Here is a 19,761-nt window from a genome sequence, read left to right as displayed (position 1 = left end):
CATGGTGGCTCACACCTGTAATCCCAGCACTTTGGGAGGCTGAAGCAGATGGATCACGAGGTCAAGAGATTGAGACCATCCTGGTCAACATGGTGAAACCCTGTCTCTACTAAAAATACAAAAAATCAGCTGGGCGTGGTGGTGTGTGCCTGTAATCCCAGCTACTCAGGAGGTTGAGGCAGGAGAATTGCCTGAACCGAGGAGGTGGAGGTTGCGGTGAGCCGAGATCGCGCCATTGCACTCCAGCCTGGGTAACAAGAGTGAAATTCCATCTCAAACAAACAAACAAACAAACAAAAAGAAGATGAGATGGAGGGAAAAACCACCATGGTCTCATGGGGGTGGAATTAGCAAGCACTTTGAATTTGTGAAAACCTCAGCCCTGAAGAAGCTCTGAGCTCTTTCAAGTACACAGGAATTTAAATGAGTATACCCAAGTAGGTCTGGGGAAGGAAATGTAGCCATACACTACTAAAAGCCAAACTTCTAAAAACCATTTTAATATTATTTCTTAAATACACCCTAACTCAGTGAAATCAAGTGAAATCTTCCTGCTTACAGCAAACTTTCACTAGATTCTGCAGAAAAGGTACCAAACAAAAATAATAGCAGTATTTATCAGGCGGGACACATTTTCTTCTTTATGCTCCTGTCCATGTTTCTGCAATGAGGACATAGAATTTTATAATGAAAAAGTATATATGCACCATGCACACATACCTGCCAAATACATATATGAGTGTGCACATGCGTGTAAGTTTTGTTTTCGGTTTTGGTTTTTCCAAGACGGAGTCTTGCTCTGTCACCCAGGCTGGAGTGTAGTGGTGTAATCTCTGCTCACTGCGACCTCTGCCTCCTGGGTTCAAGCAATTCTCCTGCCTCAGTCTCCTGAGTAGCTGGTAATTACAGGTGCCTGCCACCACCACACTGGCTAATTTTTGTATTTTTAGTAGAGAGTGGGTTTCACCCTGTTGGCCAGGCTGGTCTCGAACACCTGACTTCAGGTGATCCGCCTTCCTCAGCCTCCCAAAGTGCTGGAATTATGGGCATTACCCACTGTGCCTGGCCTGTGTTTAAGTTTTAAGGGATAACCAGAAAGACCATCACATTCTTAGAGTTGAATGTGGTACAGAAATCTCTAACCTGAGAGTCGAGAGACCAAGACGTGGGTTTCATTTGGACATCTTTCAGCTTTGTGACCTTAGGCAAGTCACATTTTATGTCTGCAAAATAAGCATGACAACACTAGCCCTGACTTATTCACAAGTTAGAACAAGGTTCTAACAGTGAGGCCTGAATGCAATATGGTGTTGAAGTGTTAGGAAGCTGTAATGTACTACTAGGATAGATAAGCAAATTGCTAAGGATCTTTTTTTTTTTTTTTTTTTTTTTTTTTGAGATGGAGTCTTGCTCTTTCACCCAGGCAGGAGTGCAATGGTGCCATCTTGGCTCACTGCAACCTTCACCTCCCAGGTTCTGGAAATTCTCCTGCCTCAGTCTCCCGAATAACTGGGACTACAGGCTCCTGCCACCACACCCAGCTAATTTTTCGTATTTTTAGTAGAGACGGGGTTTTATCATGTTAGCCAGGCTGGTCTTGAACTCCTGACCTCAGGTTATCTGCCTGCCTCGGCTTGCCAAAGTGCTGTGATTACTGGCGTGGTCCACTATGCTCAGCCTGCTATGGAGCTTTTATTGGCTCCTGCTAAGGAGGTCAAGATGCCTTCCGTCTTGTGTTCTCCTGCTTGCAACACTGATCACTCTGGCCCACAACCCTGGAAAGGCTACGCTTCAGACACATCAGGCATTTCTCTCTTCCAGAGTTGGTTTTATCTAATTAGTATTGACATGCAGAGAGTCTCTGGTTCCCTCAGAAAGACCCTGCAGCCACGCCTTCTCCTTTAGAACATCACCTTTACTCTGATACTAAGGGAGAGAGGGAAAGGGAGGAAGCAAGGAGCATTGCCACAGAAGTCGCGCCCACTGCTGCCTTGTAGGTGAGACAGGGACTGTCACTGGGCTCCACGTGCTCCTACAGAGCATGTGGACACTAGCTCCAGAGTCTCTTCCGTGTGTCCACATAATAGAAACCAAGATATCTGAGTTACTCTAATTAAACCATCTCTGGAGTGGGAAAGGAACAGAAAGATGCTTGGTATGTTTCATAAGAAGCCCTGCCACTTCCTCCCCATGTATTTTCTGCACATCACAGTTGAGTGTTCCTCCAGGGGTGGGGTGGGATCACCAGATGGTGAAGATGGTTTCCTATCACAGAGAAGGTTTTAACAAGATGTAATATGTTTTAAGTAACACGGTTCCTATTTGAATGAAATTAAAGGTGATTCTATCCCAGTCTGCGTCATGGGAAATACAGAAGTTCATGGAGGTGGCAGGGCACAGTGGCTCATGCCTGTAATCCCAGCACTTTGGGAGTCCGAGGAGGGCAGACAACTTGATGTCAAGAATTCAAGACCAGCCTGGCCAACATGACGAAACCCCATCTCTACCAAAAATATAAAAATTAGCAGGGCGTGGTGGCATGTGCCTGTAATCCCAGCTACTTGGGAGGCTGAGACAGAAGAGCTTGAACCTAGAAGGTGAAGGTTGCAGTGAGCCAAGATCACGCCACTGCACTTGGGCAACAGAGAGAGACTCCCTCAAAGAGAGAGAGAGAGGAAAAAAAGAAAGAAAAAAAGAAAGAGAGAGAGAAATAAAGAAAGAAAGAAAGAAAAAAAGAAAGAAAGAAAGAAAAAGAAAGAGAGAAAGAAAGAGAAAGAAAACCATAGTGGTGTATTTCTCCACACATTGTTTTCCATAAATAAGGATAACTTAGCTTAAAATATGTATCATTTCCATATCAAAGTTCGAAAAAGTATTCTTTAGCCCTTGCCTTCTATAATTCAGTTTGCATATTAAATGTTGAAGTTATTTATGTATTATGTCACCCTATGTTTTTCACTCTACTATGTTATATATAATCTCACAAGGAAATGAGAAATACTTTTCTCAGCTTTTGCCACACCGAACGTCTCCTGTCCTTTAAACCAGAGCTAGTGCAGTCATGCAGTTGTAATGGTCAGCCATGAACTTCAAATAGACATTTGCTCATTTCCACAGAACTGTTTCGTGACAATAAACAATTAAAAGGTTAGAAGTTCACCCAAGCCAAAAATTTTTCATATAAACATACACTTAATGGTTTCTAAGATTCTTGCCAAATATGAAACGAAATGGCCCACACAGGCAGAAATTCCATCTCCAGTGCCTCTGGGAAATAGCAAGCTTGTATTTAGAACTCACACCATCAATTACTACTCCTAATGGTCTTCACATACAATCATTTAATCTTCAAAGCAATTCTATGTATTATTACTCTCCTCATTTTATAGATGAGGAAATTGAGATGCAAGGCTAAATTTGTTCAAGAACATAACAAGGAAGAGAAAATGCCAGGGTATACATCTGCATAGTCAGGCTCCAAAGATGAGCTCTTCATTACTTTAATATATAGGAGGCAATGTACTCAGCTTCTGTGGAAATACCTCTAGAGAACGGGACGTCAATAACACATATATGGCTTGACTCACTTTTCCACAGACATTCGTTATTTTAGTTGCTTGATATTTAAATACCAATAAAACACTTTTTCTAATCTCAATTAGCTTACAGAGACAAGACATCATATTGTGTTTCTTTGGGGGTGATTACCTCTATAATCGTTAGACTAACAAGAAAATTGTGTGTGATAGAGGCACAAAATAGAAAATGATTCATTCTGTTTGAAAAGTTAAGGAACATTTTTTCCAGGAGGTAAGTTTGATACCTAGCTTTAAAGTTAAATTGATTAGTATACCTTCATTGAGAATTTTCTTCTGAATGCCTAGCATTAAATAAACAAGCAAACACATAACTTTGGCTTGTTGACCTAGCCTCATATATAATGCAAGAAGTAAACATAAAAATATAAATTTCATAAATGAACATCAGAATAATCCAATATAGGGAATCTTCTGGGATACCCACTTTTTAAAACTATAATTTAATAATGATAGCTAATAATTACTTAATTCTTTCATATGCCTCTTTCCTACAAATGTCGTATTCATTACTCACTTAATCAAAACAATGAATCTAGAGACAGGTACTATTACTAGTACTTCTTTTTCCTATATGGGAATTGATATCCCATGTAGTTCAGTAGTTTCCAAGAACTGCACAGCTATGACAAAGTAAAAGATCGAACCCAGGCAATCTGACTACAGAGTATTTCAACCACTACACAATACAATCTCCTTTGTTGGCAAATTTCCTTTTACAAGGGAACTCGATTTCTTTTGACCTTTGCTATCAAGGTATTGGATCATTGACTGCACAAGTCTCCCCTCAAATTCCCAACTCATGTATGACTTTTTATTATGTTGTAGTAATAAGAGAACAGTGGAAGTCGGTGGAAGAAGACTTATTTTTGTGCTCATTACCACTATGTGGAGCAAGGGCTGAAGATTTTGAAAATGAGAGCTCAGAGACAAGGCCCTGGCCTTGGAAGATGACCCGGAGACGCTAAGGTGGTTGCACTTCCGCCATAGGAGCTGAACCCAATGAATGCAGAGGCTGGTGCCTGAAAATGTCAGTTGCCACAGAAAGAAGATGGAGAATTTTAAAGTTGGAAATCTGGCTGGTAAGGGATCATTTGCTGGTGTCTGTAAAGTTGAATCCATACACACCGGTTTGGAAATTTTGGTCAAAATGATAGTTAAAAAAGCGATAAGAATACAGAGTCCAAAATGAGATGAAAATGTACTGCCAGCAAAAAATAATAAAAAGAAATAAAAAATTTTAAACATTAAAATGAAAAAATACAAATAAAGAAAATGCACTGCCAGTTGAAACTTTCTCCTATTTTGGAACCTTATAAACATTTTCAAGACAAGGATTGGATTAGACCTGATAATAGAAATGTACAGTAATGCAGATGGCAACAGATATCTAAAGAACAGAATGAAAGCATTCTTAGGAAATGAAACTTGACATTTTATCCACCAGGTCATCACAAGAATGTTGCATTTTCATTCTCACGGTAAGAACACTAGGAACTTCTTTTCTAACCTCTTATGCATAATGTAAACATCAAGACTGACAATCGTGGGCTAGCAACTCAATTAAAAAAAATCACTGCCTTCTACTGAGAACAATGTAAACAGCAGAAAATTCCTAATTATATTTCCCTAGAAATTGCAAAGTGCACATGTACTTTCATTTAATGTTTGGTTCATGGGCTGAATGCTTTGTACATTCCTTTTGTTTTTTTGAGACGGAGTCTTGCTCTTTTGCCCATGATGGAGTCCAGTGGCGCAATCTCGGCTCACTGTAACCTCTGCCTCCCAGGTTCAACCCATTCTCCTGCCTCAGCTTCCCGAGTCACTGGGATTACAGGCACTCACCACCACACCCAGCTAATTTTTGTACTTTAGTAGAGATGAGGTTTCACCATATTGGTCAGGCTGGTCTTGAATTCCTGAGCTCATGTGATCCACACGCCAAGTGCTGGGATTACAGCCATAAGCCACGACACCCAGCCTGTGCACTACTTTTGAGGCCACATTGGATAATGGCACAGTCAAGAACGCTAAATAAAGTAGTATTGGCAGATTATGAAATGGCAATTGTTTTGGAAGACAGCAAAACCTGAAGTATGAAAACATCATCGAATTTTCAGAAATGTACATTGTGAAGTACTACAGCTTCTTTATGTGCAAGTTAAAATCCTTCATAACTGACAATCAAACGGGCAATAGTGAACAGACTTCATGCATAAGAGGTATCCATGAATGGACACTTCTAAAAGAGGTCTTTCATGGTTAGAGATATGATTACAATGTATTCTCCAAATAATGCAGTCTTCTATTGCTGACAGAATGCATCCACCTACTAACATCAGTAGGTACGGGTTTAATAATTTACCAGAAACATACTGAAGGAAATATGAATATGCTTCCAGATTTATTCTGCTTACAGGATCTGTCTCCAAAGTCATGTATTTTACAAGGTACTATAAATGCATTTTGATGAAAAAATTACCCTGGTATTGATTTTGAGGTCTGGTATTATGATAGAGCAAAAAATACAAAAGAGATTTAATTCAAGTGATGGAAAAGTCTTGAAAAATGTGTGCAAAATCTTACACATTGAAAGGAGAAAGTGAAGTTGGTAGCTTGAAAATGTGTTCCACTGTGAACAATTCTCTGCAAACCTACCCCCAAAAGTCAAGGGGGCTGACAGGCTGAAGAAATAGGCTGGCGAATCTAGTTTCTCAGAAAAAGAAAAATTAATAGGGATTTATGAACAGAAGCCATATCTCTGCCCTGAGATGAGAAGGTGGATCCTCACACTGTTACCCCCAGACCCAGGGCTTATATACTATAGGGAAAGACAATTGCAGCCGTTTGCTTAACAGCAGGATTTACAGCAAGTACATGCTGTTAAGAGTAGATTAAGTAGGAACCTTAGAGGCATTCCTACAACTAGAGTTAATCACCAGTCAACGTGGTAGATTAGCATCCAAAATGGAGTTGCTTTAGGCTCCACAAAGAGAAAATGAAAATATATTCGGTCCATGCTAATTAGGGGTGTTCCATTTGTTTGAAACTGAAATCTATAATTTCAGAAGAAGAAAATGAAAGTGAAAGTCCTCCTTCCTTTTTGGTATTCAAAGACAATCTGGCATTGTTATGCCTCTAAGGCCTTATCACCTCTTCCTTCTATGAGTCAGACTTTCCAGTGAGAGGAATGACATCTTTTAAAAGAATACTCATGACTAGTTTAATCATGAATAGTTCATCTTCTCTGCAATAGATATCCATATTTAATATGTCTATTGTTATATTACAAAGAATATGATGGCACAGCTACAACTTTGGAACAAACTCCAGAAAAGGTACTCTTAATGATTGTCTTCCAAAATCAGAACAACTTCTGAATTCTATTTTGTGGAAAATGTAGTTTGAGCAACACAGTAAACTCTGTGGATCTCTATGGATACAGTTTAATGATGGCTCCCAGTTTATCATGCAGGCAGGATTATCTTCCAACAGTTATATTTCACAGAAAGGCAAAATAACGAGGTACAGAGTATTTCCAATGCTAAAAAGAAATGAGCTATCAAGCCAAGAAAATGTAAGTCTTTTTTTTTATCTTTTTGAGACAGAGCATTGCTCTGTCGCCCTGGCTGGAGTACAGTAGCGAGATCTCGGTTCACTGCAACCTCTGCCTCCCAAGTTCAAGTGATTCTCCTGCCTCAGCCTTGGGAGTAGCTGGGATTACAGGTGCACACAATTGCACCCAGCTAATTTTTGTATTTTTAGTAGAGACGGGGTTTCACCATGTTGGCCAAGCTGGTCTTGAACACCTCACCTTGTGATCCACCCGCCTTGGCCTCCCAAAGTGGTAGGATTACACGCATGAGCCACCATGCTCAGCTGAAAGTGTAAGTCTTAAAGGTTACTAAAGATTATTACTAAATAAGAGAAGTCAATCCTGGAAAATGTAAAACTATGGAGATAGTAGAAATGTGAGTGTTTGCCAGGGATAGTGGGGAGGGAGGAATAAATAGATTGAGCACAGAGGATTTTTAGGGTGCTGAAACTATTCTTTATAATGCTATAATGATAGATAAATGTCACCATGCATGTCAAGACCTGTAGAATATACAATAAGAGTGAATGCTAATGTAAACTCTGGTGATAGTGATGTGTCAATGTAAATACATCAGTTGTAAGAAGAGAACCATCTTGGTGGGGGATGCTGAGACTGGGGGAAGCTGTACAGGTGTGGGTGTAGGGGATATATGCAAGCTCTCTGTGCTTTCTGTTTAATTCTGTTGTGAGCCTGAAACTGCTTTATTAAAAATAAAATTGGGCTGCATGTTGTAGCTCATGTCTGTAATCCCAGAACTTTGGGAGGCTGTGATGGGAGGATTGCTTGAGGCCAGGAGTTTGAAAACAGCCTGAGCAACATAACCAGATTCTATCTCTACACAAAGCTTAAAAACTAGCCAGGCATTGTGGCACATGCCTGTGGTCCTAGCTTGAGTCCAGCAGTTCCAAAGCTGCAGTGAGCCGTGATTGTGCACTGAGCTCCAGCCTTGGCAACAGAGCAAGAACTCATCTCTAAAAATAAAATAAAATAAAATTGCTGTATGACCTTAGAGAATTCATTTAACCTCTCTTGTCTGTTTTGTACCTCTAACATCATCAGAGATAAACAGATCATCTTAAGGTGACCTCCAACTCCGTAATTCAAGCATATGTGTCTGCAAATTTTACCTACAAATAAAATTGATTTTCATTCCCACCAACAGTGTAAAGCCATCCCTTTCTTCTCCACAACGTTACCAGCATCTGCTGTTTTTTACATTTTAGTAATAGCCATTCTGATTGGCACGAGACGGTATCTCCATGGGGCTTTGGTTTGCCTTTCTGTAATGATCAGTGATGATGAACCTTTTTGTTATATGTTCATTGGCCACATGTACGTCTTCTTTTGAGAAGCTTCTGTTTATGTCCTTTGCCACTTTTTAATGAGGTTGTTTGTTTTTTGCTTGCAAATTTGTTTAAGTTCAACCATTCTGGAAGACAGCGTGGTGATTCCTCAAAGACCTAGAGGCAGAAACACCATTTAACCCAGCAATCCCATTCCTGGATGTATACCCAAAGGAATATAAATCATTCTATTATAAAGATACATGCACATATATGTTCACTGTAGCACTATTTACAATAGCAAAGACATAGAATCAACCTAAGTACTCATCAAGAATAAACTGCATTTAAAAAATATGGTACACACTAGGGAATAGTGTGCAGCCATACAAAGGAATGAGATCATGTCCTTTGCAGGGACATAGAAGGAGTTGGAAGCCATTATCATCAGCAAGCTAATGCAGGAACAGAAAACCAAACACCACATAGTCTCATTTATAAGTGGGAGCTGACTGATGAGAACATATGGACACATGGAAGGGCTCAACACACTCTGGGCACCAGTGGGGAGTGAGAACAATGGGAAGAATAGCTAGTGGGTCCTGGGCTTAATACATAAAAGATGGGGCAATCTGTCCAGTAAACTATCATGGCACATGTTTACCTGTGTAACAAACCTGCACGTCTTGCACATGTACCCCTGAACTTAAAATAAAAGTTGAAAAACCAGAATACGATTAAAATAAAAAATAAGCAAATAAATACATCCAGGCATGGTGGCTCATGTCTGTAATCCCAGCACTTTGGGAGGCCAAGACAGATGGATCATCTGAGGTCAGGAGTTTGAGACTAACCTGGCCAACATGGTGAAACCCCGTCTCTACTAAAAATACAAAAATTAGCAGGGCATGGTGACAAACACCTGTAATTCTGGTTACTTGGAAGGCTGAGGCAAGATAATTGCTCGAACGCAAGAGACGGGGGCTCCGGTGAGCTGAGATTGCACCACTGTACTCCAGCCTGAATGATGGAGTGAGACTCTAGCTCTAAATAATATAAATAAATAAATAAATAAATTTGCTGAGCCTGCGTGGATTGACACTCTCTCTCTCTCTCTCTCTCACACACACACACACACACACAAGAAAAAGAAATAAAACTGATTGCTAAACTAAATTAATCGTAGTGGAAAATTTAAGTAACAAAAAGCCAGAATGTGTTCAAAAGTAAAACAGTGCTTAGATTTTGTTTTTACTCCATATTGTTTATTTTCTACAGCCCTGTTAGTTATATCAAAAGAGGAACTATTTTCCTTTTATGTGGTTGGCTTTAAAACTGTAGGAGGCAGGGTAAATGAGGAGAGGGAAATACCAGAATTACCCATCTTTTGAAGAACCTACAATCCATACCTTTAGTTCTCCAAGGGTAGCCCGAGCTTCAAGGGCTCTGGGGTCTGATCCTGCTGCTATAACCACAACGCACCTGTTCCTGGTTGAGAACCACTGTTTAGGCCACTCCCAACTTAAACTAAAGAACTAACTTGTAGGCCAGGCGCGGCAGCTCAAGCCTGTAATCCCAGCACTTTGGGAGGCCGAGGTGGGTGGATCATGAGGTCAAGAGATCGAGACCATCCTGGTCAACATGGTGAAACCCCGTCTCTACTAAAAATACAAAAAATTAGCTGGGCATGGTGACATGTGCCTGTAATCCCAGCTACTCAGGAGGCTGAGGCAGGAGAATTGCCTGAACCCAGGAGGCGGAGGTTGCGGTGAGCCGAGATCGCGCCATTGCACTCCAGCCTGGGTAACAAGCGTGAAACTCTGTCTTAAAAAAAAAAAAAAAAAAAAAAAAAAGAACTAACTTGTCAGGGATTCTCTTTTCCTCTATGACCACCATTTGTAGAAAGTTCTTTTTGGGTAATATTATTTTGGTCCTTGTATCATGATTACGGGTGCATGCATGTGCATGTTTTTGTCACTTCGTTTGGTAATTCATCAGTTCCTAAGGATAGGTCCCACAGGTTTTTCATTTTTACATCATAGCACTTAGCAACGTTTTTAAAATATTGGCTGTTAAAGAATTTTGTGGCCGGGCACGGTGGCTCATGCCTGTAATCGCAATACTTTGGGAGGCCAAGGCAGGTAGATTCCTTGAGGTCAGGAGATCAAGACTGACCTGGCCAACATGGTGAAACCCTGTCTCTACTAAAAATACAAAAATTAACTAGGGGCACATCTGTAGTCCCAACTCCTTGGGAGGCTGAGACCAGAGAATCACTTGAACCCAGAGAATAGCTTGAACCCAGGAGGCAGAGGTTGCAGTGAGCCAAGATGGCGCCACTGTCCTCCAGCCTGGATGAGAGTGAGACTCCATCTCAAAAAAATAAAATAAAATAAAATAAAGAAGAATAATACTGTGTGAATTCGTAGGATCTCTTCATGAGTGAGTTTAGAACTGACCCTATAAGCATCAGAATCTCTACCTAGACCACTCGTTTGTTTAATAACCATTTAACAGACAAATATGGTGAGCTAGTTCCTGAGTGGATACTAGAAATGGAAAGGTTAAGGGCACCATCTTACCCTTAGAGAGCTCTTTAGTGTTGAATTCACGGATGAATCATTTCAATGCAATGAAATAAGGGCTGTATGGACTTAAGCAGCAAATGGAGGTACACAGAGCAGGAGTCTCTAACCCAGACTAGAGAGACCAGAGAGCAGCAGAAGGGAGACTTCCATTGACAAAAGAGGAAGAGGCAAGGCAGGACACTACTAACGAGGATGTGTGGCAAAATAGGCCTTTCTATATAAGGTAAAATAGATGAGTTTTGCCGACCAGGCGAGGTGGCTCACGCCTGTAATACCAGCACTTTGTGGGGCAGAGGCAGGTGGATCACCTGAGGTCAGGAGTTCAAGACCAGCCTGGCCAACGTGGTAAAGCCCCGTCTCTCTACTAAAAATAGAAAAATTAGCCAAGTGTGGTGGTGTGCACCTGTAATCCCAGCTACGCGGGAGGCTGAGGCAGGAAAATCACTTGAACCTAGGAGGTGGAGGTTGCAGTGAGCTGAGGTCACACCATTGCACTCCAGTCTGGGTGACAAGAGCAAAACTCTGTCTCAAAAAAGAAAAAGATGAATTTTAAGGAGTGATTAATTTACATGCAAATGAAAAGGAAAAATTTAAAAATTCCAGGAGGAGTGTTAAAGTGAACTACATATGGCCTGAGAAGACCTCTGTACTTCAGTATTTGAGTCTTTGTGGACGAACTGTAAACTAACTTCAGAGTGTGCGCCTATGACAGTGGCTGCCTTTTGGCCAATCCCAGCAGCTGTACTTCAACCACTAATGCACTGTCCAGTGTTGAAACTGTGATCAAATAATGCAAACGCTGAGCTGTAACCGATCCAGTTGTTTCTGTACGTCACTTCTGATTTCTGTACATCATTTCCCTGTTCTTGTCTAAAAATTTGTTCTGATCAGAAGGCATCCCTGGAGTATCTCTGAATTTGCTGTGATTCTGGGTCTACCTGATTGGCAAAACGTTCATTGCTCAAACTCCTTTAAATTAATTTGGCTGAAGTTTTTATTTGAACAAGAGAAAGGACGTGCAAAGCACAGCTGTATAAGCACAGTCTGTTTGGGGAAGGGCACACGGTTCAGTATGACAAAAGCATAAAAGGATTAAAGGATGGCCTGGCACAGTGTCCCACACCTACAATCCCAGCACTTCGGGAGGCTGAGGCAGGTGGATCACTTGAGGTCAGGAGTTGGAGACTAGCATGGCCAACATGACAAAACTCTATCTCTACTGAAAATACAAAAAATTAGCAGGGAGTAGTGGCTCATGTCTGTAGTCCCAGCTTCTTGAGAGACTGAAACAGGAGAATTGCTTGAACCTGGGAGGCAGAAGCCGTGGTGAGCCAAGATTGCACACTGCCCTACAGCCTGGGTGACAGAGGAAGATTCTGTCTCAAAAAAAAAAAAAAAAAAAAAAAAGAAAGAAAATTCCATGATTGCAGCCTTAGTAAAATAAGGAGGGATAGGGGTCATGGAAAATGTCAAGAAGAGAAAAGAGTTTAAAAAAAAAAAAAAAAAAAGTAGGTTGTAATGCTGGATGCTTGAAAAGTTAATCAAGGAAAGGACTAAATGTCCCCATTGAATTTAGGAACAAAGAAGTAATTAGTAAACTGGACAAAAACACCCTCAATGTACCAGCATTATCAACTTAGAAACTGAAACTCAGAGTATCAGATGTTGCTTTCAGGAAACAAGTAAATGATGCCCTAAAAAGCTTGATTGTAGCCATTTTTTTTTTCTTTTTGTAATTTCTCCTTGGCCCATTTCCAAAAAGCCCTACTACCCTGATTAATAGAAATGGAACCCTTGCTGTGCACTGGTACTACTGTGATTCATGGAAAACTGATCATGGAACCCAAAATTCCCAGCCTTACTATTAGGAAAGAAAGCTTCTGACCACAATTGTTTCTAACCCACTTCCTCTTAGTAAGTAAGAAAGAGTCCAGGCAGGGCTTCATGCAGCTTACTGCCCTGGGTTCCTTACCGTAAGGTACGTTTCTGGGGCTGGGAGTAAGGCGGTGTCACTGAGAGCAGTGCAACGTTCTACCTGACATGCAGACCCCCGTCCTAAAACTGTGAGATCCATAATGAGACTGAGAGATCATTTATCCAACAAATATTTATTGAGTGCCAGACACTGGGCTGGCAGCTAAAGGAAAATACAAAGTTGGGTTGGATATGAGTTCTGTTTTCAGGGATCTTATCATCTAACAGGAAAGATAAGGTGACATTACTAACAATCAGACCGGATAGAACTGGAAATGTGATGCAAACGAGGTACAGGTTGACTGTAGAATTTTGCAGAAAGAAAACAATTCTGAAAAAGTGTTCATGGAAGTATTAGTATTTGAGATGTGTCTTAAAAGATTAGTTGGGTTTCTGTTGGAAACGTGCAAAATTCTCTCTTCCAGCTATTTTTAAATATACAATATGTTATTGTTAACTATAGTCACTCTACTGTGCTGTATAACACTAGAACTTATTCTTGTTATCTAATTTTAATTTTGTACCCACTAACCGACCTCTCCCGGTCCCTCCTCCCCCTACTCATTCTACCCTCGGTCGCCACTGTTCTACTGTCTGCTTCCCAAAACAAAGGAATGATCGCCGTTTGAGTGACGGAGATGTCAATTACCCTGATTTGATCATTACACATTGCATAAATATATAGAAATATCACACGAAATCCTAAAATATATACCATTCTTCTGTACCGATTAAAAATTTTAAAAAATTTAAAACTTTGGCCAGGTGCGGTGCCTCACACCTGTGATCCCAGCACTTTGGGAGACTGAGGCGGGTGGATCACCTGAGGTCAGGAGCTTCAGACCAACCTGGTCAACATGGTGTAACTCCATCTCTTCTAAAAATACAAAAATTAGCCTGGTGTGATGGTGGCTGCCTGTAATACTAGCTTCTCAGGAGGCTGAGGCAGGAAAATTGCTTCAACCCAGGAGGCAGAAGCTGCAGTGAGCCAAGATCATGTCATTGCACTTCAGCCTGGGCAACAGAGCAAGACTCCATCTCAAAAAAAAAAAAAAAAAAAAAAAAGAAGTCGAGCTTAGTTGTGGTGACTGTCAAGAAAGTATTTTGGAAAGAGGCTGGAGTATGAATAACTAGACCAAAGAAATCTAATACCAGTTGTTTCAGGAGCAGTCAATTATTTTTGAGGGTGTGAGCAAGGGTCTTGCTAGAAAGGTGCTGAGGCGTCAAATTTCAGATGTAATGCCAGGCCAAGGAAATTTACACTTCATTTCATTAACAATGAGGAGTTCTTGAAAGTTTTATTGGCAGGACCTGAGATAGTTACAGACCCACAAGACACAGGGATCTAGACTTTGGGAACAAGAAAAGTCAAGACTGAGTATACAGACTTGGGAATCAGGTATAATTAATGGCTAAGATTAGATAAAAATACCTAAGAACACTGAGATAGAGAAATGGTTCATTAATGCTGCAAATGTCTATATGTTTAGAGATGAAATCAAAAAAGAAGTCATAAAAACACAGTTCAAACAATAGGAAAGAAAACCAGAAATACATGATACTAAGAAAGGAAAGGGTGGATGTGGTGGCTCATGTCTGTAATCCCAGCACTTTGGGAGGCTGAGGCAGAAGGATTGCTACAGCCCAGGAGTTCAAGACCACCCAGAGCAACACAGGAAAATCCCATCTCTACAAGAAATGAAAATAAAAATTAGCCAGGCATGATGGTACACGCTGTAGTCCCAGCTACACAAGGCAGAAGGATCACTTGAGCCCAGCAGGTGAAGGATACGGAAAGCTATGATCACACCACTGTACTCCAGCCTGGTTGAGCAAATGAGATCTTGTTTCCAAAAATAAAAAATAAGAAAGGATTTCTAAAATGAGAGGAAAACAACATGAAACGTGAGAAAAACAACATTCTCTGTTACGTGGTAGGTGCTTTGCTTATAGTTTCTCATTAATTTATCAGGTAATGTCTCTGGGATAAACATTATGTATTTCCCACAGATATGGAAAACAGAAGCTCAGAATTTTATGCCAGGTGTTGAAAGGCCATGTAGCTAATAGTTGATAGAACAGAGACTCACACTCTGGTAGTCCTGAGTTAACAGCGGAAAGCCCTAAGCCAGGCATGAGCCATCACACCTATAATCCCAGCATTTTGGGAGGTTGAGGCAGGCAGATCACCTGAGGTCAGGCGTTCAAGACCAGCCTGGCTAACATGGTGTAAGCCTATCTGTACTAAAAACGCAATTACCCAGGTGTGGTGGTGTGCATTTGCAGTTCCAGCTACTCGAGAAGCGGAGGCAGGAGAATCTCCTGAACCTGGGAGGCAGAGGTTACAGTGAGCCAAGATTGCACCATTGCACTCCAGTCTGGGTGACCGAAAGAGACTCTGTATCAAAACAAAACAAAAAAACCCAACTAAGCAATCAACCAACCAACCAAAAAAACAGTAGGAAGTCCTGGACTGAGAGGCATCAAATCAGGATTCTACTCCAACTCTGATGCCAACTTCCAAGAATACACTTGATAAGTCATTTTATTCCCATAAATCTTGGGTTATCATGTTTAATGAGAGTGTTGAACTGTATCATTTATTCTATACTGGCTCAGTTCTAATATTTTACAATTCTGTGGTTGTATAATGTTACTGTAAATTATTGGGAAGTTGCAAAGAGAACAGATTAAAAAATCATCTGACTTGCATAAAAAAATAACAGAGCCGTCTTTTCATCTGAGAATTTAAGGAAAGAACAAGAGGACAATGAAACACACAGAGTTCAAGAACTTGAACTTAGGAGGCATAAGTTGATGAATTACAAAATTGGTTAAATATTGAGCTGAAGAGAGCTGAGAATTTTTTAATAATTAAAAACTTCTTGGTCGGACACATTGGCTTATACCTGCAATCCCAGCACTTTGGGAGGCTGAGATGGGCAGATCACTTGAGGTCAGGAATTCGAGACTAGCCTGGCCAACATGGTGAACCCATCTTTACTATAAGTACAAAAAAAATTAGCTGAGCATGGTGGTGCAAGCCTGTAATCCCAGCTACTCAGGAGGGTAAGGCGGAAGAATCATTTGAGCCCAGGAGGCAGAGGTTGCAGTAAGTTGAGATCGTGCCACTGCACTCCAGCCTGAATGACAGAGGGAGACTATCTCAAAACAAACACACAAAACAAAACACTTAAGAAATTAGGTGTAGAAAGAAAGTTCCTCAATACGATAAAGCCATGTGTGAGAAACCTATAGCTAATAACATACTGAATGGTGAACAGTTGAGTGCTTTTTCTCTAAGAACTAGAACAAAACAGGGTTGCCAACTCTCACAACTCTTAATCAACATAGTACTGGAAGTCTGAGCCACAGCAACCAAGCAGGGGACGTGGATGACTGAGAGTGGCTCAGGAGGCACTGTGGCTCAGTCCTGTCGTTCTAGCACATAAGGAGGTGAGGCCAGGCGTTCAAGAATGGCTCCTAGGTATCTCATAAGGAACCGTAAATCAGTTAGTCTGCTTTAGCTAAGCAGCAAGCTTCAAAACTGACACGTATGTGAGAAGTGTTCAATTAGTTATCTAGGAACTTCCTGCTTTTAGCTTTCATATTTATCTTACAGAAAGGGAGGAAGGAGAGGTTGTGTATGGATACATAAGCATTCACATAAATGTTTATAATCTTATGACCAGAGTTTAGGTCCAATGAACAAAAAGCCAGGGTCTTCAGAATTTCCCCAGTGCAATCTATGACCTGGACATTGCTATGCCGGGATCCACACTAAATGCTTGGATTACAGGGGTGGACCACCGCACCTGGCCCAAGACTTTCCTACTGTTAACTCAGGACTACCAGAGTGTGAATCTCTGTTCTATCATCTATTAGCTCCGTGGCCTTTCAACAACTGTCATAAAATTCTGAACAATGGCTTGGAAACTAAGATTCCTTAGCTCTAATCCTTGCTCTGCTAATAATTAATAGAGTGAAATCAGACAGGATTATTCACGTGTGTGCATCAGTTTACTGTTAACTGAAGAACGACAAGGTTCACAAATGTGGAAAGGAGGGTTTTTTTTTTGTTTTTTGTTTTTTGGGTTTTTTTGGGGATGGTGTCTTATTCCATTGCCCAGGCTGGAGTGCAGTGGCACGATCTCGGCTCGCTGCAAACTTTGCCTCCCGGGTTCAAGTGATTTCTTCTGCCTCAGCCTCCCGAGTAGCTATGATTACAGGTGCTTGCCACCACTCCCAGCTAATTTTTGTATTTTTAGTAGAGACAGGATTTCACCATGTTGGTCAGGCTGGTCTCGACCTTCTGACCTTGTGTTCCACCCGCCTCAGCTTCCTAAAGTGCTGGGATTATGGGCGTGAGCCACCACACCTGGCTGGAAAGGAGAGGTTTCTTACATAAGATTGCAATCTGCGGGGTGGCCGTGCTACAGTCTGGGAAGCAGAGCCTCTGGCTGGAAGCCAGAAACAGGCACTTCCAGGATCAGAAGAATAAGACAGAGATTTATGCTGAATGGGGTGACTAAATATACATGTTCAATAGGCTATAGGAGGAGTTATGAATATTTATGAAAGGAGAAATGTGCACATGTGCAATTTAGCTTCATGCCCCTTCATGGGACTTATGTTCAAAAAATGGAGGCCTTAGCAAGATCTGAAGGTGGAGCTTTCACCCCTCTGATGTCAAAGTGAAGCAGAGGACTTGAAACCCTCACTGTGCATTCTCCACAGGTGCCAGAACCACTGCATGGTTGGTGAACCTGGCTGGTTGATATGTTGAAACTGCAAAAGGGAGGGGTAACAGTCAGGTACTTGTTTGATACCAAGGGTAGAGACTTTCAAAAGGGCTGGATTCTGTTTGGCCCTTAGGGAAGAATGTCTAATGAGAATTCCCTAGAAGGGTATGATGACAAGTGTCTGACATCCCCATCCAGTTGTGACCTAGAACTCAGTTTTCATGTTTACTTTGGGACCCTCTTGGCCAAAGCGAGGTCCATTCAGTTGGTTGGAGAGCTTAGGATTTCACTTCTGTCTCTCATCACTAATCTGCGAAAGCCGGTAGTGAAATCACTTTTGCAAAATGATGACTGAGACAGTGAAAGAGATCTAACTTAATCGACTCCATCTTGGTTCTAACCTCCAAGCCGTCTTTATTCATTCCTGGGCATAGGCTGAACTAACTTTGAGAGAAACTTAGTTTATAGTTTTTAGTTTAAAACAAAGATAATAACAGCCACTTCCTAAAACAGACCTCCTTCTTGCCTGGGGACTAGATTGCCTTTATAGGACTAACATTAGCCACAAGATGAGAAATTGTGTTTTAGGAATCATACAGCTGGAGGCTACAAGATTCTGACCCTTCCGAAACTGCTCCTAAGATCAGTCCTTGAGCTATTTTGCAGACCCTGCACTTGATGGATCAGTTGGCACCACCCAGACTGATAAAGTGACTCCTCTGATCTTGTGGTCCCCACCCGAGAACTGACTCAGCATAAGAAGACAGCTTTGACTCCCTCTGATTTCAACCCTGACCCATCAACTCCTGGCTCACTGGCCTCCCAAAAGCCAGCAAGTTATCCTTAGAAACTCTGCTTCTGGCAGGGCACGGTGGATCAGGCCTGTAATTCTAGCACTTGGAGAGGCCAAGGCAGGTGGATTATGAGGTCAGGAGTTCAAAACCACCTGGACAATATGGTGAAACTCTGTCTCTACTAAAAAAAAAAAAAAAAAAAAAAAATAGCCAGGTGTGGTGGCACACGCCTGTAATCCCAGATACTCAAGAGTCTGAGGCAAGAGAATCGCTTAAACCCAGGAGGTGGAGGTTGCAGTGAGCCAAGATTGTGCCAAGGCACTCCAGCCTAGGCCATGGAGCTCCATCTCAAAAAGTAAAAAAAAAAAAAAAAAAAAAAAAAAATCTGCTCCCTGAATGTTTATGGACACTGATTTGAGTCATAATAAAACTCCAGTCTCCAGCACAACCTGCTCTGTGTGAATTGCTCTTTATTGTAAATCCCCTGTCTTGATAAATTGGCTCAGTCTAGGCAGTGGGCAAGGTGAATTCATTAAGCAGTTACAGTAGTACCCACTTCATAAGTGAAATCACTTATCTTAGTGGTAGGGTCTTAAAAGTTGTTTGGTAGAAGTAGAGGATTGAGGTGGTACATGGTGGCTCACGCCTGTAATCCCAGCACTTTGGGAGGCCAAGGGTGGATAACCTGAGGTCAGGAGTTTGAGACCAGTCTGGCCAACATGGTGAAACTCCACCTTTACTAAAATACAAAAAATTTAGCTGGGTGTGGTGGCAGGTGCCTGTAATTTCAACTATTTGGGAGGCTGAGGCAGAAGAATCACTTGAACCTGGGAAACAGAGGTCGCAGTGAGCCAAGATCATGCCACTGCACTCCAGCCTGAGCAACAAGAGTGAAAGTATGTCTCAAAAAAGTAGAGTGTTGAATTAAATAATCTGTTCATGCTATTTTCTAGTTTGTTAGTATTTATTATCTCATTTGCTAAACTTAGAAAACATATATTTTTCTTTAATGTGATCAAATATTTCAAAAAGTTTCTGTGTTATTTCTTAAATCAACCATAATCTTAGACTATGTTGCTCAAACTATATACAACACTCTCTGAGCTTCTGACAGGCCCTTCCTCCCCTCCCTGCTCACCACAGATCACTGAAATAATTGCCTGTATGTAACTTCTAATTTTGATAG

The sequence above is a fragment of the Saimiri boliviensis genome, chromosome 13, assembly GCF_048565385.1.
Source record: "Saimiri boliviensis isolate mSaiBol1 chromosome 13, mSaiBol1.pri, whole genome shotgun sequence".
NCBI classification, from domain to species: domain Eukaryota; kingdom Metazoa; phylum Chordata; class Mammalia; order Primates; family Cebidae; genus Saimiri; species Saimiri boliviensis.
The sequence above is the reverse complement of the archived record's forward strand: the minus strand, read 5'-3'. Positions refer to the sequence as shown.